We start from the raw sequence: 23336 nt of genomic DNA on the forward strand, positions 1-23336 counted from the left end.
GTAGGAATGTGATGGATAGTAGGTGTGTTGGCATTATCACTGGAAGGGCTGGTTGGGACAATAGGTGGTGCAAGCTGCAGTGGCCTCATGATAAGAGCCCAGCAGTATTTGTTTTACAAATGAGGACCAGAGTAGAAGGACAATATAGTGCTGTACTACTGTCCCTCTCCTGAATGTGCACCAGTCGAGTATTGATAGACCTCCTTCTTACTCTTTGACTATTCACAACCACTTGCAGAAGGAATTGAGGCTCTGCTTTTCCAGCCCTCTCCATTCCTGTAAGATGGAAAATGGCAGGACAAGCCTTAAACAGGATGTGAAGATTATTTTTATATTTATGTTTTTAAATCATGTTTAATATTTTAAAATGAGTGACAAAGCCTTTATTGTCTTATTTAGACACCGATTGGTACATGACCTGCACCCTCCCGCCGCCCCACACAGAAACACCGACTTTATTTTGAAATTTCTGTCTGTCTGGTGGGGATCACACTGCCTACAATGTATCCACTTGGGTAATGCTTGTATCGTATAAAGAGGAGTATGCTGAGTAGACACTGTGTTTTCTTATACCTTGTTCGGCATAATTTGTTGTTTTACACAAGAACCTTGGAAGTGTTTCCCCTGTACGGGCCATTAAAAGTATGTCCTGCTCAAGTTGATGGTGTAAGACACAGAAAAACAGTGACAGCAGCCTGTCCTAAGTAAGACAGAGCAACCTTCAATGTGACCTCATGAGCCAGTGACAGAGAGGACATCACACCAAGGGTTTCCAAAGTCAGCGTAAAATAATGCTCCTCAGTTAAAAACCCTGCAGTGTCCCCATTTCTAAAGGTTTTGGGAGAGCTGCAAGGTTGGCGGATGTGGCATCCGCCATTTTGTTTTCAGCATTTGTACCGCTTTTGATGATTTAGTGTACTTCTGCTTGTGCCGGCAACGATCGCAGTTTCACAGTGAATTGTATTGCCTCACAGGGTTTAGGATGGATTATTGTATGCTGACCATATGTGTTTGTGAGAATTTACAAGTGCACACAAAGTCTCTCAAATACCGCAACATTTTGCTTTATACTATATTAAAGGATTTGATGCAATTGAAGAAAGCCCACCTAAAAAAGACCCTATAAATTCAAAGTATTTTTAAATACAGCAGTTTACCAGGTCTGTTATTATGTTTAGAGAATAGGGGACTGTGTTTTAAATAGAAAATATTTTCCAAAAAGTTTTAGTCCCTGAAACTATTTCCAAATTTCACAAAGCAGAAGGGGCCCAGAGGGGATCCCCTTCCCCATTGTGAATGAATTATTCCCACCCAACTTGGGATGTGGTAACTAATCAATGGTTCGCGACCAGCATTACAGTAGCAATCCATTGATACATGAGGGTACTTATCGCTATTTGGGAGGGATGCCCAAAACACATCCATTAACAATAACATTCCGTAATCCATTTCCAAACCCATTTATCCATTCTGAAACATTTCTGTGAAAATGCACATGCGATTAGTAAATACAAAAAATGCTTTTTAACTGCTGCAAAACCTCTGATTTAGAAAATAACAAAATTTGAGATGAGTAAAGAATATTGTACATTAGGCCCTATAAAACATGTTGGCTTTGTGAGTTAGGCTTGCAGTACCTGTTAGCACTCCAGACATATTGGAATGCAGCTGCTCACAGCCTGAGCTTCCATGTAACACCTTTCAGTGAAAATAAGAAAGTGTAGATCATGAGTCTATTGATATTTTTCGCACAATTTGAAAATGATCAAAAAACGTCAACTATCCTTGTGCTCCACCATTTACCAAAAATGAACTCATCAGACACAAGGGCATATTAACAAGGGGATATCGCCACCAGAACGTCATTTTTAGTGATATTCTGGTGGCGATATGCCCTTGTCTATATTTACAAAGCTGCCTTAAGTCACTTTTTGTGGCTTAATGTTGCCTTGTAAAAAAGGCCCCTTTACACGCCTCACTTAAAGTGAAAGGGCCATGCAATGCAATTAATTAATGACAATTTGCTACTTCTATGTGTTCTGCAAATTCATGTCCAAATAGAGTCAGACAACAATTGAATTTCTGGATGTGGACTTATATGTAAAAGACAGTGAATTACACAGTAAATTCTACCATAAGCCCACCTCGTGCGATGCAACTCTATATGACTCCAGCTCACATCCACACTGTCAAATCATTGCTATACCTTTCGGAGAAATGATGAGAGCCAGAAGGATTTATAGTAAGGAATGGGAGTTTAATGCTTGTATATAGGACAGGGAGAGGAGATTTTTGGAGAGAGGATATGGCATCAATGTAATTAGAGCTGCTAGGAGAAGAATGCTTGTACTGATAGAAGATACACATTGGACACCCAAACAACTAAGGGCGATACTAGAACAATTGTACATCATATCACACACGTTAATGCCCTTGCAATTAGATACTGTAAATGTTTTAACAGACTACCTTTTGAGAGATGATAGGGCCTGAGGGATTACATACCCTCAGAACCGGGTACACCTTTCGGAGAGGGCATCCTCTGAGAACCCTACTGAGTCTTAGTCACCTTAGAAAACAAGAGCAAGATTGCTGGTTATAACGTCAGACAATGGGTTTTTATAAATGTGGCAGCAGCGCAATGTGCAGGTGGTGCAAAGACAAAACCGGGGAGCATATTATCAAGACCAGCATTAAAAATGATCGCCGGTTTAGCGGCAGAAAACTGCCGCTAAAATGGTGATAATGGGCTTGATAATATTCCCTTGAGAATTGCAATAGAAGTCCATGTACTGGTGTGAACATGGGCTACTATTGGAATTCTCCAGGTCATATTATCAAGCCCATTATTGCTGTTTTAGCGGCAGTTTTCTGCCGCTAAACCGGTGATAATTTTAATGCCATTCTTGATAATATGCCCCTAAATTCTTTACAGATTTTAAAGGAAGAGACTACAGAATACGTTGAAACATCACATGCCAGGCTAAATATGTTGTCTAAGCCATCGAATGTAAGTGTGGTCGTTTGTATGTGGGAAGCACAATACGGACTCTTAAAGAAAGAGTGGGTGAGCAGTTCAGAGCGTTAAAAACATGTGATATAAGATACCCAGTGGCAACACATGTAATGAATGCCTGTCACAAGGGTTGCATAGGAATTTCCTATTTTATGGTATAGACCATGTGCCAAGGTATTCTAGAGGAAGTGCGAGGGTGCTGCATTGGCGGTAGGCAGCTAAATTCAGGCCCAGTGCTAGGGAAAACACAGGGGTGTGCCGTATTCTTGTGAATACGTCGCATCCCTGCGTTTTGAAAATGTCGGAGCATGGCACGGCCAATTTTGGCGCAGCTCCGCGCTCCGACATTTTCTCATGCATATGCCCCACTGAGTCTTACTCAAGCACAAAACATGCGTTACTTTATGAGAACTGCAAAAGCCAGCGCACTGAACACAACAATGCTAATAGTCACATTTGTAGAGCTGCCATGTTTTTGCAATACTGGGCTTGTTTCAGGTGATAGGAAAGGGTTAAGTGGTGACTTTTTTCTTTTTTCTGTAAATATGAGGTCAACACTTGTTCACTGCTTCTCTTCACAAATATACACTGCTGAAAAGGTCAATACAATTGGTTTTGACCTACAGACTCAACATTTTTCTGTCCAATTTTCTCAGCTTGTCTTACCACCTAGCACCACTAATGTTGGTTAATTCATTGCTAACATTCTCTACAAGATTGTACCTTGTATACTCCCTCAGTTATTAGCAGTGGCTTTTTTTCTCAGACGTTTTGTCCAGTTTTAGCTTCATGTATTTCTGAAAGCATTTACCACTCTACGCATGTTCCTGATCATTATTTAAGACATCCTTCAATATTTCCATCTTTAATCTGACCATTTGAAACAGCATGGAGTCTTTCTTTGTACTGTACTGGATGTAGGTTGTTTGAGTGGGTGTGTCTCCCTGCAGCCTATTCTTTGAAAGACTATTAGTTTTTAGTTGGCAGAAGTCCCCATAGAAGTATCCTCTCGGAAACGTACCATGAAGTTACAATTACATTTGGGAGAAATTTCTGTTAGATTAGTATAATCTCAAATATGATGTTGGTAATTTCATGTTACGCCTATTATGTGTAGTTGCTGAAATTATGCTATTCTTTCATGACAAGCGATTAAGCACCATTCATGGCAAGGTTTAGTGGGTGCAGAGGTGCAACGCGAATGACTAGAAAGTGAGCGGCTACTGTGTGTGATGCTTGCGTTTTTTGCGCTGTTTTTAGTGCGTCCTCGTTTCCAAAATGTATGCCAGGACCCATTAAAATCTAGCACTAATTGTTAGTTTCACATTTTGCATAATAGCACGTAAATATGTGCAATTCCCAATATTTGGTCTTATTCTCTGGAAAACTCCTGTAATTATGCACATAGAAATTAATTTCACACACCTAGTCACAATAGGCACCAAGAGACCATTTAAGAAAAAAAAAATTCTGGGAACCAAGAAAGTTAGTCATTTGGGATAATCAGTGCTTTATTTAAATAACAAGTAAGTGCAAGAGCCAAAGTATTTCAGAGGAGCCCACTGGGGGAACTGCCAAATGCTGGAGTTGCTCAATACAAAGGCTGTCTTGTCTTGATTCCACCTAATGACTCTTTTCAACTACCCTGAATTGTTTTACTTTTATCTCATCAGTTGGCATCGTTTTCATTCCTGCTTTCAGCCTTAATTTGTGTTTTTTTTAATTTGTTTTACTTCTTCTTCCTCCCACAGGAGGGACAGTGCCCACCACCACAACCAATTGAAAACTGCTAGTAATAACGCATGTTGTACATCGCTGACAGTAATATTATTGTAGTAGAAACAGTGTGCCAAGGTAAGAGTGAATGGCACTAACACAATGACTGTTGGGCCAAGGTGGTTTACACCAACTTGAGCTTTTGAGTTGGGTACGAATAGTAGGCTCTTTTGTTTGTCTGTTGACATTGAGGACAGATGATCACCTAATTATTTATCTGTATCTAGTTGAACTCAAGTATTAATATTTACAAGTGTGTGTGCTGAGTGGTCTAATAATCCCTCTTGGCTTTCTAGCAACAGATGATGCCCTCCTAAAGCCATTTAATACTCCTTGAGTAAAGGTCTTGCTCAAATAACTGTTAGTTAGGAAGAGGTGTGGCACCGCGGCCAGGGCGACTGACTCCCGAATCTGGGGCTAACAGTTCGATCCCTGGCGCTGGTGGCAGATTAGCCCAACACCATGTGACTCTGTGCAATAGCTTGCTTAATCTTCCCAACGGCCCCTAGCGCCTAGAGACCCTTACGGGTGATTGTTCGCGCTTTAAAATGTGGATTATTATTATTAGTAGTAGTGACTCCAGTTGGTGAGATGGTCCTGGGAGGACCAGAAACTATAATGAGTACAGGGTATTTTGCACAAGACTAGCAGGTTTTCAATCACTGATCTTCAAGTCTTGGTAGGAGTTTAGCAGGCTAGGATATTATAGAGGTAACCTTGGTATGTCCCTATGACTTGTATGTAAGCGCAAAGTTTTATAGGACCCCATGTTAGGATATCATAGAGGTAACCAGGATATGTCCCTTTGACTTATAAGTAAGCGTAACGTTTTATAGGACCCTATTGAGGTTACTGGCTCTACGATGAGTTATGAGCATGTCGAAGGAGCTTAAAAAGAGTAGTAGCAGCAAACTTTAGGATCTTGCCAAGTTGGAACAGTGTACGTTAGGAGATGCTGACTAGTGGACGGTTGCAGTAATAGCATTGATCGGAATCAGTGAGCAGATCTTTCACATCTTTAATAGCTGGTATCACAAGGGTGAGCTATCCTGGTTATGACTGATTCCATGTAGCTGAAGGGACTGCTTAGAACAGAGACGTTTCTGAGAGAAGGTGTGAAAGCCATAGTGTTGAGGGAAATTGACTTCACCTTGGATGAGCTCAACATGAAAGAATATTGGGCCATCCATTGACGAATAGCAGAGAGACAGTTATATTTACATTACTAGAGAAGGGAGGAGTACAAATGAAAAGAGAAAAAATATTTTGGTGTTGTTCTACACAGAAGTCACAGAAGAAACTAATTGAGGGGTTATGTTAATAACAGAACTGATACAGAGAAAAAAATGACAATGAAAGTTGAACCAGCTGGAATTGAGGTGGGTACAAATAGTCTGAAGCATTGGGCTACAAATATATTCATCCATAGAGACAGGAAGACAGCCATTTGCGGACTGGTCATTGGGTGCCTAGGGTGCTGATCGGAATTTAGTGAAGGGGAGATTCACCCGAATCACATGTAACGGATCGGTAAAGGAGTAAGGACGAAAGGATGGTGCGATGAGCTAATGGAATGATGTTGGTTACATATGTAAATGTGATTTTTCATGGAGTGGAGAGTGCAGAAGTCAGATTGGTGAGGGTTAGGTATATTTCTGGAGGAGGGATACAGACTAAAGTGAGTGAACACCAGTCATTCCAGTATCATGGTGAAAGGGAGCTCAGATCGGGATGATGGTTAGAAGGTTCAGCTGTAAACTTCTTTGTAAAGGCAGGACTACTGCAGATTTGAAACAAGAGGGTCGAATGCCAGAGTTACGTGAGTGATTGAACTGAAAAGCTCAGTAGAATAACGTTTTAGATATGAAGGTGAGGTGTTTAACAGTTTGGGCACAGAACTGGTTAGAAGAAGCATATGCTAGATTATCGGCTTTAATTGGGAATGAGCTCCGGTGATTAATTTGAAGAAAAATCACGAATACAAGGATTTATAGATTTTCGTGGTGTCTGGCAGTCAGTGCAAGGAGATACCAGAGTTGCCAAATATCTAGGTCGCCTTTTCTTTGATTCCACATCATGCCTTTTTCTTCCACCAACCTACGTTTCATTTCTGTTTAGCTCTTTCTTTCTTTCTTGCTAGTTTTTTTCAGTCCTACATCCTCACTTTTTCCTATCTTTTATTTTCACCTTCTTTGTTTCTTTTCTTCCTTTCTCTCTTTTGCCCTGGGTCAACCTCTTTTGCCCTTGGTCAACGTTTGGTCATGAAAGGTAAGCCCTGGGGCCCTATAATAAATGCTGATGTACACCCAAATGAAGTAAGTACTGCTTGGCTTATGGTAAATGAATCAAAAAGGTCAAACAGAAACAAATAGGTGGATGGAAACCAACTGGGGGAAAGGAGACAGCGAGTACTCAACTTAGGAAATCAGGGGCATATTATCAAGGAGGGCGATAAGAGGTTATCGCCGCTTTAGAGGCCGTTTTTGGCCGCTAAGCGGTGATAATTCTATCGCCCTGTTAGCAAGCTGTCGCTAACAACAGTTAGCGACAGCTTGCAAGCAATAGCGAGCGGTTTGGGGTTCGCTTTGCAAGTCAGCGATATTCATCGCTAATGACATGCGAAGTGGGCGTACCCAACCTGTTAGCGACTGAAAGCAGTCGCTAACATCGCTATCGCCTATTATCAACGCAGGCGTAGCGATGGAAATATTCGCGCTAAGCGTGAATATCTCCAAAACCTAACGCCTGCTCAGACCAGTTCTTAGCCTCCATATCCAATGGGAGGGGGATATTCAGGCAAAGTCCCTGTTAGCGATAATGCATGAATATCGCTGGATTTACAGCGATATTCAGGCATTTCGCCGCTATCGCCGGAAATTTGATCGCTTCAGAAATAAACGTTGCCAATAGCATATTATCTCTGCGATAAAATCCGGCGATGCTCGGCGATAAAAAAAATTCACTAAGCCTATTTAGCGATAAATATCGCTAGTTGTTGATAATATGCCCCATAGTTTTAGACTGAGGGAGCCACAAATAAACCATGTTGAGTGATTATGACACAGAAAATCCACTGAGTCTAGAGTTGCTTTAGCAAAGGGGATATCCTGAAAAATATGTGAGCAGTGGGCTGTGTGGTGAGAGAAAATGCAAACCACTGAAGGTACAGTTTTAACACTGAGGAAACTGTTCCCAACAGGTTGTTGCTGACCCACTTAATGACAAGCAGTTAGGTGGATGAAATGATTGCGCTGATTTTCAGATTATGCCAAGTAACCATGATGACAACAAAACATTGTGCTGCCTGGTAATGTTTGGAACAAGGAAGGTGTCACAAGTGCCACCATCTTAGACCACGGACTAAAAAAATACAATTAGTTTGATTATGACGGCGGAGAAAAATTGTGATCTGTGCTCAAACTCTTATTTGCACAAGGATTGGAATTCGGGATTTTGAGGTAAACACCACCCTCCACTGTTTTTTTCGGCATAGATTTCGTCAACAAATCTGCTAAACTGATCCTAAATACGTGCACCAAAAACCCGGAATAATTTGCTGCGGTAAACACAGATTCTGCACAATACCCCACGCAAACTCACAACACGAGGCCTTTACCACACAAGGTAAATACCTCCCCTCGAAGTAACATTATTTATCACTCTTTCATTTGGAGACCCAAAGTGCTGCTTCATAATTGCCAATACCTGACCAATGGCTGATCAAAGCCGACGCTCTTGGACAGGCAATGACTACTCTGATGTTTCTGATTGGCATTTCATGAATTGTGTTGTCTTCCCACTGGACTGATAGAAGGTATCTGTGCTTTTTTATGATGTAGGGTTACAAAGAAGCAAGCCTAACTAGTATCTGAAGACTGCTGAAATGCCAGAAACCGGTCCTAGGAAGCTTGTTTCCGGTCCATGGAAGGCATGGCTTGGCAGTTCGGGCTGGACTGTTCCCATGAGGCACAGGGTCAGACTGATTTGCATATGGCCATGTCTGAACTGGGGTGGCAGAGTGGGCTAAAGAACGGTGATGGATTAAACCCAGATCTGTTGACTGGGTGTGAGTGTTTGATTGGTTCAGATGCTCCGTCCATCACCACCCCCTTTTGTATAACTAGTATCTGAAGCAGCTCTGTTCCCAAACAGCGTGAAATGTGCAACCTCCTCTAATTACACCGTGTACTCTTAGTTAGATGATGTTTTCGGCTTTCGTTTGGAACAATTTCTGATGTGATTATGGATGTCATCAGTGATTTAATCAATGACTTAATGTGTAATCTCATGAATATTCACGAGTGTGAACTTAACCCTCAAATGTCCTTTCTTTGGTAACCTTAGGGCTATTTTTATCGGGTTTTCTAATGGGCGTATACATGCATTGAGGCATGAAGTCAAACAATTCTGAAATAAAAGATGGGCTCGGTCCCAGTGGACAGCAGAACATGTTCACATGCACTTCAAATTCTGTCTAATATTAATATTGTAATGAGTTCTACATTTCCACTGTCTCAAAAATAGATGACTTTGCAAATAGCCACGCTGTAGACAAGGCAGTATAATTGCCATTCAGCCCCCTTGAGACCCTCGAGTAAATTGATGCATGCACTACCGGTAGGATAGGGTCGGGCATGGAAGCAATGAGAGGCATAGATAGAGAGAAATAAGCAGAGAGACAGACATACAGGAGAGTGTCTGAAAGAGAGAAGGTTAAAGGAAAGAGAGGAGAGAGAGAGGAGAGTGTGTGAAGGAGAGAAGGACAAAGGAGAGAGAGAGGAGAGTGTGTGAAAAAGAAGGGCAAAGGAGAGAGAGAAGAGATAGAGGAGAGTGTGTGAAAGAGAGAAGGACAAAGGAGAGAGAGAAGAGATAGACGAGAGTGTGTGAAAGAGAGAAGGACAAAGGAGAGAGAGAAGAGATAGAGGAGAGTGTGTGAAAGAGAGAAGGTTAAAGGAGAGAGTAGAGAGAGAGGAGAGTGTGTGAAAGAGAGAAGGACAAAGGAGAGAGAGAAGAGATAGAGGAGAGTGTGTGAAAGAGAGAAGGTTAAAGTAGAGAGAGTAGAGAGAGAGGAGAGTGTGTGAAAGAGACAAGGACAAAGGAAAGGGAGAAGAGATAGAGGAGAGTGTGTGAAAGAGAGAAGGACAAAGGAGAGAGAGAAGAGATAGACGAGAGTGTGTGAAAGAGACAAGGACAAAGGAAAGAGAGAAGAGATAGAGGAGAATGTGTGAAAGAGAGAAGGACAAAGGAGAGAGAGAAGAGCGAGAGGAGAGTGTGTGAAAGAGAGATGGGCAAAGGAGAGAGATAAGGTCTAGAGGAGAGTGTGTGAAAGAGAGAAGGACAAAGGAGAGAGAGAAGAGATAGACGACAGTGTGTGAAAGAGAGAAGGGCAAAGGAGAGAGAGAAGAGATAGAGGAGAGTGTGTGAAAGAAAGAAGGGCAAAGGAGAGAGAGTAGAGATAGAGGCTAGTGTGAGAAAGAGACAAGGACAAAGGAGAGAGAGTAGAGAGAGAGGAGAGTGTGTGAAAGAGAGAAGGGCAAAGGAGAGAGAGAAGAGATAGACGAGAGTGTTTGAAAGAGAGAAGGGCAAAGGAGAGAGAGAAGAGATAGAGGAGAGTGTGTGAAAGAGAGAAGGGCAAAGGAGAGAGAGAAGAGATAGAGGGGAGTGTGTGAAAGAGAGAAGGGCAAAGGAGAGAGAGAGAAGAGATAGAGGAGAGTGTCTGAAAGAGAGAAGGACAAAGTAGAGAGAGAAGAGATAGAGTAGAGTGTGTGAAAGAGAGAAGGACAATGGAGAGAGAGAAGAGATAGAGGAGAGTGTGTGAAAGAGAGAAGGACAAAGGAGAGAGAGGAGAGAGAGAGGAGAGTGTCTGAAAGAGAGAAGGTTAAAGGAGAAAGAGTAGAGAGAGAGGAGAGTGTCTGAAAGAGAGAAGGTTAAAGGAGAGAGAGTATAGATAGAGGAGTGTGTGAAAGAGAGAAGGTTAAAGAAGAGAGAGAAGAGATAGAGGAGAGTGTGTGAAAGAGAGAAGGGCAAAGGAGAGAGAGAAGAGATAGAAGAGCGTGTGTGAAAGAGAGAAGGTTAAAGGGGAGAGAGAAGAGATGAAGGAGAGTGTGTGAAAGAGAGAAGGACAAAGGAGAAATGGTGAGAATAGAGACTGAGAACAAAGAGACCGAGGGAGAGAAAGAAAGAAAAGGGCAATTAGAGAGACGGAGAGAAAGAAAGGAACAGCTAAATAAAGCAAAAAATAAAAAGTGAGAGAGGTTGACTATGTGCACAGGGTCAGAAAGGGGGGGTGATACATGGGAAGAGAAAGTGAGCTGACAAAAATAGAGTGTCTGAGAGAGAAACAGAGAAAGAGAGAATCAGAGACACACAGCAATAAAAGGAGCTAGGGAGAGTGCTTGACTACAAATGCAGAATGCCAGCTAAAATGTTTGGGCTGTCTGAATGTCTCTCACGAGACAGTCTAACGCCACTTAGAAATCACCAGTCCATTTCAGTGAGCCCAAGCTATTCCACACAGGCTAGTGTCCAGAATGAAGTGGTAACCCAGTTCAAGCACTCAAACAATCTTTACATTGTATGATACTGCGCAATCTGTAAGGGCGATCCAGGCAGGCCCCAGCAAAACCCTAAACAATAGCCCACAGGCGATGCCAAAAAGGCCACGATGGAATCATCCAGCCACGAACAGCAATATTGGAATGTTCCATGCTTATCCAAATAGGTCAGCTTCCACAGTGAAATCCATTAGGGTATTCCAGACAGACGAGTCCCAATGGTGCACTGCAGCGCCCGTGGCACGCAGGCCGCAATACAGTCCATCAGGCCATTCTAAACTGGCCATCCCACAGTTTACACTCTCCATGACATGTGCTGCAGGAAGTAAAAAGAAAATAATACTACCAGCCGGATTAATCAACACTTCACGCTAGTGCACTATCACCAAAAGTGACGCAGGCCAGTGCAAAGTGCTGATTTGCATATTAGTTTCCACAAAGTAGCACAAAAGTAATGCAAAGTAGCAGATGTACTTTCCTGCACTACATTTGTCTCAGGTTCATTGGATTCCCTTGAAATGACCTATGGATTTTGATGCAAAGCCCTATCTACTAACATTTGCCCCAAGGATGTACACCTCCATGAGGCACGGATAGCATATGAGAAAAGTTTTCGTTTCTCAAAACATTTCTGTCTTTGCATGTGTACTGTACTGTACAGCACACATACAAAGTGAGAAATATTTTCAACTATGTATAAGCATAGACTTTTGTTCTCGAATGGTTCCCTTCCAGTACAAAACCTATGCTAGACATGACACACACAACCTTGCACTGTGGTGCAAGGAGGTGTGCGTGGCACAAGGCAGCCAAAAGGACACCAGCTGAGGGTGAGAGCAACTGCACCACATCTAAGGAGCTATGATGCTGGTGTGCTCTCCCTATCCCTCAATGCAACACAGTAACTTTGTGATTAAACACTCTCTCCTCAGCCACCTGTTCATCCTCTCACTCTTGAAAGTCCTGCTTCTGTCATTGCAGTGGTGGCTCCTCTGCTAAGGCGGAGGAGCGTCGCCCCACTGCTTCAACTGCAAGCTAAATACAAAAAATAAAATGATAAAAACTTTCGTTATTATGATTTTGTTTTTTGTATTCAGCTTGCAGCTGAAGCCAGGCAGGCGGGGCTGGGCTCCCCGCATCGAAGGGAGAGGAGTCGTAGCAGCATCTAAAGTGCGCATGACGCTTGGAACGCCGTCTCGGGCCGGCCAACGAGTCATGCGAACTCTGCCTGTTCTCCACACAGGCTGTATTACAGCCTGGGTGGAGAACATGCACAGCCTGCCAGCCCCTGTCTGAGCGCCAAACCGTGGCGCTCAGACCAATCAAAACACTGCTAAGGCAGCGTTGTGACTGGTCAGGGGATTCTGGGAGACTGTGTGCTTCCTGCCGAGAGGAGGATGGAGAAAGAAGATGTTGCGGCTGGCGGTAAAAAGGTAAGTGCCGTTTTTTTATTATTCCCCCCTCCCTCATTAACTCTCCCGCCCCACCACCCCATGTTGATAGAAACTGCTACTGTATCATTGAGGCATCAGCTTCATTCACACTCTCTCTACTTCTCCCTCTCTGCTTTCTTCTACATATCCTGAGACACTCAACTTCTTTTTTCAGCAGCAGTCACTGACATTTGGAAGTGTTGCACCCAATAAATTGGAAAACACAAGCATAATGTGCCTTCTGGAACTGTAGTTGATTGAGTGCTGATGGGGCAATCGCAGAACTAATTCTCAAAGGGTTTTGCTGACTCCACGGCAACATATGAGACATTTGCCACAACATTGAAATACAGTGTAAACTATTGCCTGTCCTGTCAGAATATAGCAAAGTGATATATTGCTGCAAGTGGCAATTTAGATACAGACATTAGAATTGACTAACCTGCAAGATATCCACTGTGTGCAAGAAATGCAAAGCATAATGTACCTTGACATGGACAGTTATTCTATGTACGTGTATAGATATTGATGTGAGCTCACATTATTTTCCCTTGACTATATACATAATTACATGTGTTGCGAAATACCATTTCTCTTCACTTCTTTCTCTGACATAACTCACTGTGTGAGTTTTTGCTCCAATATCCTTTTTCACTTCTCCAGATTCAATGGATCAACAAAGTCATAAGCAATGTCTGGTTCTGACAGCTAGATGAGACTCCCATAATGTTTAATGATACTCCTTTACCACCCGTCTTTGCTAGAGCATTGTGAGATACATTAGGCATCAGATGACAAGCAAAAGTGGCCCATCTTTCCAGTATAAGCACTCAATATGTTTTTAACTTTATATTTTTATTTTGTTCAGCAATATGATAATTCTTTGTGACTTATTAGAGTGTAGCAATGCATTTTGTCATTTCCTTTGTTTGCTAGTCTGTATTGCGCATTGTTATGTTTGGGATTATAGCAGAATTATCTTTTCTGCGTGAACACCCCAGATCCTTGCCTTTCCTTGGACCCCAGTTTCATTGATATTATGATTATCTGCCCTGTGGCACTACTATTTAGAGACACAGTGTATGTGGTACAGCCCTAAAATAGCACTTCCAACCTTGTTTCACACAATTGGTTTATTTAACTTTCCTGTAAGACTATGGCAAATAGCTGAGAGATTGCACTAATGATGTGAAAATTATATGTCATATGTAACGTGCAGTGTGTACTTACACCACTCACATATATGACAAAATTATGTGGATTGCAGAGACCCACAGAAAGGAAAAGTGCATTTGCTGTGGAGGAAATCCTAATTTTATATATTAAGGAGTCACCTGTAAAATATGCCTTGTACACTCATGCAGCCAATTGAGTGAATTAATGTAATACTTACAGCTACCCAAAATACATACTAGAATTAAAGACAACTGTCAATGGGAGAGAAAAGGCACCACTCCACTAATAAGCATTTTGAAACAGTCAGGTGTTAATTTTTTTTACTAAAGGCATTATGATTAGAGTTTGGCTGATAAAAAAGAAAAGTATTTGCATCCTTGTCTTGTAAGCTTGACTTGAGGGATTGTAAGCAATGACTGAGTAGAGGACAACATTTAATTATTGGAAGCCAATGCAGGGACCCTAGATTTGCCCTCACTGAACATCTTCTTGGGATATTCAGTACAACCTGGGCTGCAGTGTTCAATACAATATGTAAACGCTGTTGTAGATGATTAGGTATGCAATATATAGGGAGTTTCCACAGTCTAATCTAGATGTAATGAGGGCTCGTACCATGAGTTTCCAAAAAGAAATGTACATAAAAGTAAACATTTTCTGAAGGGTCCTAAGAGTTTGACAAAAGATAGTTGCCATAGCTTGCTTGGTAGTAGTGCCCAAGATTGTGAAGGCCCGGATGGAAGGTCGGTCCTTTAGGTTTACCGCAGCACGACTGTGGAACTCTCTACCGTTGTGTCTGAGAGGTATGGGAGATCTCCCTTCTTTCAAGAAAGCTTTAAAAACACACCTCTTTCCTAGAACAATGTAAACTGTCCAGTATCTGGAAACATCATGTATGGGTAACAATAGTCAAAAGCGCCAGGATAGCCGTTGGGTGACAGCCATTGCGCTATACAAGTATGCCAATACATACATACATACATACATATGTGAAGTTTGTGTGGAAAATGAAAGCTCATTTTCAAGAAAGAAACCAAGAAAGGCTTCTGGCAGACATGGTGGTAGTTAAAGGAACATCAATGTGCTTAATATAAAAAATGTGTCACATTACATATTTGAAATAAAGTGCACTGATAGTGATTAAAACTCCAAATGCTGTTTTCACTGTGTAGATTTAGCTAGTGTCCCCTTACCAGACCTAAGTCAAATAAAATTTGACTTAATTTCTTTATTCACCTGGGAAAGTATTAGCAAAATGATTTAATTTTTTTAATGTAATGGTGATATTTTTTTAATGCAATGATAACTTGATGGTGAAATCCGATTTTTAATAAGTTACCACTAATCTCCTCTACAGAGGCCAATTCACATTCCCTGCTGAAGTTAATTACCCTCCTCCCCAGAAGACAATAGCCTGGCCTCTGGGCCCAGGAATTAGGAGTGCTCTCAACAACACATCACTTAAAAGGTATTAGCCATTTGGGGGGGGGGGGACAGGAGAAATTGGCAGAACAACACCATCATGACTCTAATCTTTGGAAGTGGGGTTGCTAGATGAAGTTGACAGAACTGTCTCCCATTCCTTTAGCAGGGCTCTTATAGACTCTGGCTCTTGTCCCAGCAGGGGGAAAACCACTTCTTGGCCTTGCCAGAGGGTGAAGGCCATATGTTATCTACTCTTATATGTTATGTTATCTACTCTTATATAGCGTTTGAATCACCCTGGGGCATCTCGGCGGTGCCTAGAGAAACATCACTGATAACGAAAACTGAGCTGAAGTGAAATATTAGTAAAGGAAAGCTTTTAATTGTTTTCTGAAGGTTGCGTATACCGGGGTATCCCTCAGAGATTTAGGCAGACTGTTCCAGTACTTGGGGGCCAGATAGGAGAAGGCCATACCTCCTGTGCGTTTGAGACGGATACAAGGTATGTGGAGCAACCTCGCAGAGCCGGATCGCAACAGACGTCCAGGGATGTATTTGTTCAATTTCTTTTGTAGATATTGCGGGCCTCGGCCATTTAGAGCATTAAACGACAGACAGCATATTTTAAAGATGGATCTTTTTTTTATCGGTAGCCAATGTAGGGCTTTTAACAGAGGCAGTGATGGAGAGCCTGCAGGCATATTTAAGATCATTCTGGCGGCGGTTTTTTGAATGACCTGTAGTTTGTTTAGAAGTGTTACCCCCACCTCAGCCAATAGGGCATTCCCGTAGTCCAAACGACTGATCATCATCGCTTGGACCAACGTTCTGCGATGGTCTGTTGGTATGTATGGGAGGATTTTCCAGAGTAATCGAAGGCTATAATAGCAAGAACCTGTGGTGGCTGCTACGTGATCCTGCATTGATAGTGAGCAATCTAGTTTTACTACCAGGTTTTTGACACTCTGCTTTGGGACGCGGGGACGCCCAACTGCAAAGGCCACCATTCGTTGGACCAAACAACAGAGGCCCTTCCCAGTAACAATACTTCGGTTTTTCCGGGATTCAATTGGAGGCAGTTGTTTGTCATCCAATTGGATATTGCTAGTATGCCTTTGGCAAAACGGAGCCTATCTGCCTATGGGTTTGGGCCGATGGTAAACAGTAGCTGGGTGTCATCAGCGTAGGAGATAGTTTCAAAACCCAATGCTTCTACTGCCTCAGCCAATGGAGCCATATAAATGTTAAAGAGGGTTGGGCTGAGGCAGGAGCCTTGTGGGACACACTTGTCCAGAGCTATTTTGTCCGAATGGAAAGGGACCATGATGACTGTTTGGGATCTGTCCGTCAGAAAGTTTTGAAGCCATTTGAGGGCTAAGCCCTGGATGCCATAGAATGTTAACCTCTCCGCAAGCCTCGTGTGAGAGATGGTATCAAAGGCCGCGGAGAGGTCAAGAAGAATCAGTATGGCTGATCCTCCATATCTAACTATGGGAGTGGTTAGGGTTTAAACAGATCTTTCTGATGGAGAGAGGGGTTAACTATATTAGATTTAGTGCTTCTGAGAATTTTTACAGTAAAGTGAAGGCATGCTGGAAAAGGAGGTGGGCAAGAAAGTAGGCAGGCTTGGGTAGGAAGGATTCTCCAAACACTGGCCAGTGCACAGGATAAAAGTAGCACCTCATAATGACCTCTTGGATCTGGGTTGACTACACCTGAAGAAGAAGACCCTGCTGGAAGACAGAAGTGTCAAGGAGTCCTAACTGCTGCTGGCACCCAAGAGCTGTAACTGTTCTCTAAGGATCAGGCAGCTCCCCTCCTTTTTTTCTACTCCAGGGCAACAAAAGTAGAAGGGCTTCAGACTCCAACATGGCCCATCTGACCACTTAGGACTCAACTGTGGAGAGAAAACTGGTGCCTAGAAGCTTGCCCTAAGGACCTGCTAGCTACAGGAATGACCATGAAGATCTTTCCCACCAGGTGGAGAAAAGTGGACTTAATCACATTTCCACCTCCAGAGGGTCAGGACAAGGTGCTGATGTTTGTCTAGGAAGGGCATGCCCAAGGCAGGCAAATAGATCAGGTTTGCTGCATTTTAATCTTTTTTGCTGCACTGAAAATGGGTTCAGTGAGACCTTGCAGAAAGGGCTTCTGGCATTGAGGAGCCCTGCCTAGCTGCTCCTTCTAGCTAAGCCCCACTGGAGGATATGAAATATATAGTTGGAAGGTAAAACAGTAGACCGGGTGAGGTGAAAATCTGTACCTATGCCAAAATGACCTCAGCAGTACAGCTTTGTCCGCTTGGACATTTTGGTCCCAACAGCCTCATAAGAAGCTCAATGATGATGTATCTGACTTCAAGTGACCCTTGCAGTTTCTGCTTCGGATTTTGCCACCTTGACTTCCAAAAAGTAGACTACAACTTTCCCCAGGATAGCCCAATTGATGCATTAAACCTTTGCTCCATCGTGATTGGCCTGAAATCTCACCTGGGTCTCAGTTAATTGCAAACCTATATTTGTCAATTGCACAGTATTTTTTCTAGGAGCTTGATTTCCCTTAAAACCTTTTAAAAAAGCATATTCAGGTACTATTAATCAATTTTAATTATATTGGTGTCTCTTTGCTTATTGAAATGTTCTCTATTTTGATTTTGTTGTCATTCTTGACTGTAAAGTTGTTGGCACTCTTGGCGGGATTGTTGTTGTTTGTTTGTTGTTTGTTGTTTGTTTCATTGAGACTTGTGTTGAGACCTAACCAGGGTGGTTTTTATTACGCCAGTAATCGTCCACCCCCCCTTCCCAATGTAATAATCCACTTTCTGACAGGAATATTGCAACTATACATTGACCCTACCTTGTATCTCGTATCTCTGGCATTTATATCTGTCGTGGACAATTGCAAATTGCAACCTTTTGTGATTTGAGTAGGCATGTGTTTGCGGTTTTGTGAGTTAAAATTACTTACCCATAGGTGTGTTGTTTGGGTTGGATTTAATTGTCTCGGCCACTCCCATGTATTTTACTTTGTATATACTTTTTTCTTTTTTTTTATGGCCTACAAACTGAAAACTCACATTTTTTTCAAACTCATTCACCTTTAAATCGTAGTATGTTAGAATATAGTATACTATATATCATCTGACATAAATATTATGCCATAAATACTGTTTATTGTTTACTAAAATATCAACTCATTGGGTGTAGATATTCTATTACCAAAGGCTGATTTGCATATAGCTGGGTTCAAACTGGAAAGGCATGGTGAGCAGAAAAACGATGGATTTAGGCCCAGATCTCTGTACTGGGGTGAATGTATAACATTGTTCTACATTCTGTCCATCACCTGTTGTTTTTGCTTTTGTCACCCCGAGTGGGACGGGTATGCTCAGACGTGAGTCCCGTGCTCTCCATGCCACTAGAATCAAGCTATCCAGGCTGATGAAGGCTGAAAGCCCGAAACCGGTCCTTGGATGCTTGTTTCCAGTCCAGGGAGGAACTGGCTTGGCAGTTCGGGCTGGACTGTTCCCATGGGGCACAGGGTCAAGGCTGATTTGCATATAGCTGGGTTCAAACTGGAAAGGCATGGTGAGCAAAAAAACGATGGATTTAGGCCCAGATCTCTGTACTGGGGTGAATGTATGACATTGTTCTACATTCTGTCCATCACCTGTTGTTTTTGATATTCTATTACCAACATTTTTTGTGAATGATATTTAGGACACAATATTTGTGTCAGACAATGTAATTGTCTGACAATGATATTCTGATACCACACTGTCAGAACCCCTTTCAGATGGCGACATAGCAGGCAGGGGTTACTGCGCCTAAACGTGGGTTTGAGGCTGTTTACCCCTGGTGTTCCGGGGCACGACTTACTATGAATTCTGAATAACTGAACTAAGTACCCCTTCTACACGTAACTCTCAGGATAGAGTGATCCGAGCAGTCCAAGGCTCCCTCGTGGGGAAGCGGGAGATGTCGATACAGGCTAGTGACCATGGGCTCACAACTCAAACTTCACGCAGCAGCAGCAATAAATCAATTTCCAATGAAATACTCACTTTTATGAAAAATTAGAGGTCATTTATTTTTTAACGCTATCCACTCAAAGGAACTATATGACATTCACAAACAATCGCATAATTCCCCCTGAGGTTGGGGATGTGAGAAATGGGGTCTCTAGTTGGCAGGGGTCTACACCCTGTTGAAATAGGGACCCCTTCTTCTAGTCAGGGTAAGGGAGTTACAAACCCAAGATAACCCCTGTTTACCACCTTGGTAGCTTGGCACAAGCGGTCAGGCCTATCTCAGAGGTAATGTGTAAAGTATTTGTACATAACACAATCAGAAACACAGTGAAAACACTACAAATGGTTACCACACCAGTTTAGAAAGATAGACTATCTTTATCTAACCCAAACAAGACCAAAATGACAAACAAATCCAACATACACATCTCAAAATATTACTTTTAAAAGGTTTTAGCAATTCTGTCCATAAGAGACTATAGATGCGTGATTGTTACACAAAGTACCTCAAATGCGTCAAAATTCACCCAGCATAACAGATGCAGAGGAGGGAAGCATCGGAAAACACAGCAATGTGTCAGTTCCTGAGTCCTTGGGGAGGTGAGTTGACACTTCTGTTGCATGCAGGAGTAGTGATGTGTCGAATCCAAACTGTGAGGCATCGAATCCAAGATGGTTCTGGTCTGTGGGTGCTGCATCTGGAAAACTTGCTGCACAGGTGAAATGTGTGGAAATCCAGATGCGTTGGAGGTTGATGTGGCGGCAGCAAAAAGGTCCCCAGCCACGGTCCCACGATTTGTCAAGCCGAAACCGGTCCTAGGATGCTTGTTTCCAGTCCAGAGAGGACCTGGCCTGACAGTTCGGGCTAGACTGTTCCCATTGGGCACAGGGTCAAGACTGATTTGCATATGGCTGGGTCCAAGCAGGAATGGCATGGTGAGCAAAGAAACAATGGATTAAGGCAGTTTGCCCGCCATAAAAAGTGTGGCAGTGTGGAAACTCAGGAGGGCCTACAGGGCTCCCTCTTTCCTCCGGACCAGAGGATACATGCAGGGGGGCACATGGTGTGCCCCCCTGTATGCATGCACCCCCAGTTCTTGCTCGGCATGGAATTAACAGTCCATGCCATGAAGGAACGGGGTTTGGCGGTTCCTATGCACTGCTTTTCTCAGGCTCACTTATGAGGCTTAGAACTACACCGCTGCAGGACGCCAAAGGACTGCCTGCCAGACAAGGAGAAAACTCATAATCTAGCAGGCGGTTGAGTGTGGCAGTATGGGAGTGTGGGAGCAGGGCACAGGCATGGTAGCCCGCTCCCACACCGCAAAACTCGTAATAAGCCTCTAAACGTTCTGCTACTGGATGCCCTCGTAAACCCTGTGTACAACTTACTATAAGCAGATGGTCATTCACAATGGTTGCCAATACTGCCACCGTAGATTTAGGCTCATTGGTTTCAGATTTAAGCTCCTTCACCATGTCAGTGGCAGCTAGTTTGCAAGGAGCAATGCTTGCCATCTGCCCAATTTGCCACCTCCGTTAACTCCGAAACGCCTTCACGTCTTGCTCAGCATTTTCTACAGCTAATGATTCAGTTTGATTTTTTTATGACTATAATAGTTCGTTCAAGGGGAATAATTCTCTTGGATTGACCTTGTTCACAAATATCCATATGTAGTCTATCAATTTAATGAAACGCTCTACCATTTGTTGCACTGTGAGGCTTTGGCACACTTGTAGGGTCAGTCTTTTCCAAGCATTCCCGCTATCTTAGGTGTCTTTTTGGGTAGTCATGGGGGAAGCGCTTTCTCTGTATTTAAAATGGATTTCACTTCCCTTAATAGGTTATCAATTTCCATCAAAGTACTAATATTAATTTGTTGGATTTTCTTTTCGTTATTACCTTCATGCAAAGGCTTGGCTTCCTTGGGAATAGTGTGCAACAGAGCCTTGCTAAATGTACAAACAAAAGAGAACTTTGACACTGCAGACTTTTATTTTTAAAAAAGCCATTTAACAAACACTAATGATGTTAAAAAGATAGTGGAACCCAGCAATAGGTGTAATTAAACTCAGAAGTTGAATGGTATCAATTTTAATTTAATTTAGTTCTTTGCAAAAGAAAAGACCAAGGGAATGGCCCAACCCAGCATCTTCCAGGCGATGATGGGAGGTGAAGATGCACCTGCCTTCGGCGTGAGCTTTTCACGGGTGCAACACTACGTGTGTCCTGCGCAGCGAGAGAGTCCAAAGAGAGTCCACAGAGTGTGTGACTAAAAGGCCCACCTACACTGCCCTCTTCTTCCTTCCTCAGCACTGCAGGGTGACCTACAACTTGCAGTCCATCCTTGTTGTGCTGGTGTCCTCTACAGTGCCCTCCTCCATATATTGCTCTCTGCACAGGATCCCTCTACTCCAGGACTCTACAAGTTGTGAAGTGCCGTCACCCCCTGCTGAACTCCAGAGGCTCCAGGCTTCATATGCGGCCCTGGGTCCAACTTGGCTGCTCTCACCACATCTCTTGTATTTTTTCCCGCTAGGCTCCCCACACTCTGTTGCTCTCAGGCTCACCTCTCTGCGTTCCAGACCAAAGTGCACAAGGCCAAGGAACACACATGCCCACGCTTGGCAAGGAAAATAATGATCCATGCAGTCTATCTGCTTCTCTATTCACAGTGATCACACAGTAGCCAATAAAGAACCACCAACCAAAATAATAAAAAGCAGCAAGCACAGTCCCAGACAGTGAGCGCTGCATGCCATCTTCAGCAGCCACAGCATCCTCTGATCTACTTACTCCAGAAGCAGGAGCATCACATAGCTCATGGCTGAAGACAGGGACACAGTCTCACACTTACTTCAATTCCCTGACTGTGGGCACCATCTTGCCACCCAAGTACCCTCTACTGCTGTGGACTGCCAATACCGATTTTGCAGTGTGTGGTGCTGGATCCCTCCGGTGCCTTTCCAGCTGCTGCTGATGGTGATGCCGCTGTGCAGGGGTAGTGGAATTTGACAATTTTATGGGAAATGTGAATCCAAAGTGGTTACTCTATATTAGACGGGTGTTTTATGGAACTGTAATGAGATAGGAAGAGTCACAATTACATCAAGTCCGAGGCCCACAATGTGAGTGGGCCCCTGTTTTGTAATTCAAGATTTAGACCCAGGATTAGGCCTGGGCGGTGAATTCCGCTCCGTTTGCAGAGCTTGAGGAGTTTCCTGCACTTTACTGAGCATGCAGAGTTCCAAAACATTCTACTCTGCTGAGTTATTCCCTTGCTCGCCAATGTCAAGTTGGTGAGCACGAGCAAGGAAAATCCCCCTCCCGGCGAGAGTTATCAACGCGGGCGGTCAGACTTTTCAACACGGGCGGTCGCGGATTGTCACGAGTGCCCACATTGAAAAAGCTGCTGCTTGGGTAGAAAATGTACTCTAGCAGCAATAAAATAAGCAGGGCGCTCTTGTGTTACACATGGTGCCATTCGCACTGCTTTTTACAGTGTGGGACAAACATCCGGCGCTGAAAATTAACACGAATGGCATAACCAAACGCACTCTGCTGCTTGCGGAACTCCGTGTAGCACGGCAGGACTTTTTTGTCACTCTGCCCAAGCCTAGCCAGGAAAGTATTTTTAACATGTACATGCAGCTCCTTACCTAATTGCTATACCACGCAGAGGCATAGTTTTACATGTATGCTGTAGCTACTCACCTTATTTTTAACCTATCATAAACAGGGCATTGCGGAGCGTAAGTTATAGTTAGTTCAGGTAACTATAACTGCAGGAGCGGCGGTGCAGGTAAGAGCGGTGAGGCAGTGTGGTTGGGCAGGGGATAGGGGTGAAGTGGACGATGAGGTAAAATAAAGAAAATGGATAGTGGTAACATTCAAGTCCTAGTACTCCTCGATCTGTCAGTGGACT

The sequence above is a fragment of the Lissotriton helveticus genome, chromosome 8, assembly GCF_964261635.1.
Source record: "Lissotriton helveticus chromosome 8, aLisHel1.1, whole genome shotgun sequence".
Taxonomy (NCBI): Eukaryota; Metazoa; Chordata; class Amphibia; order Caudata; family Salamandridae; genus Lissotriton; species Lissotriton helveticus.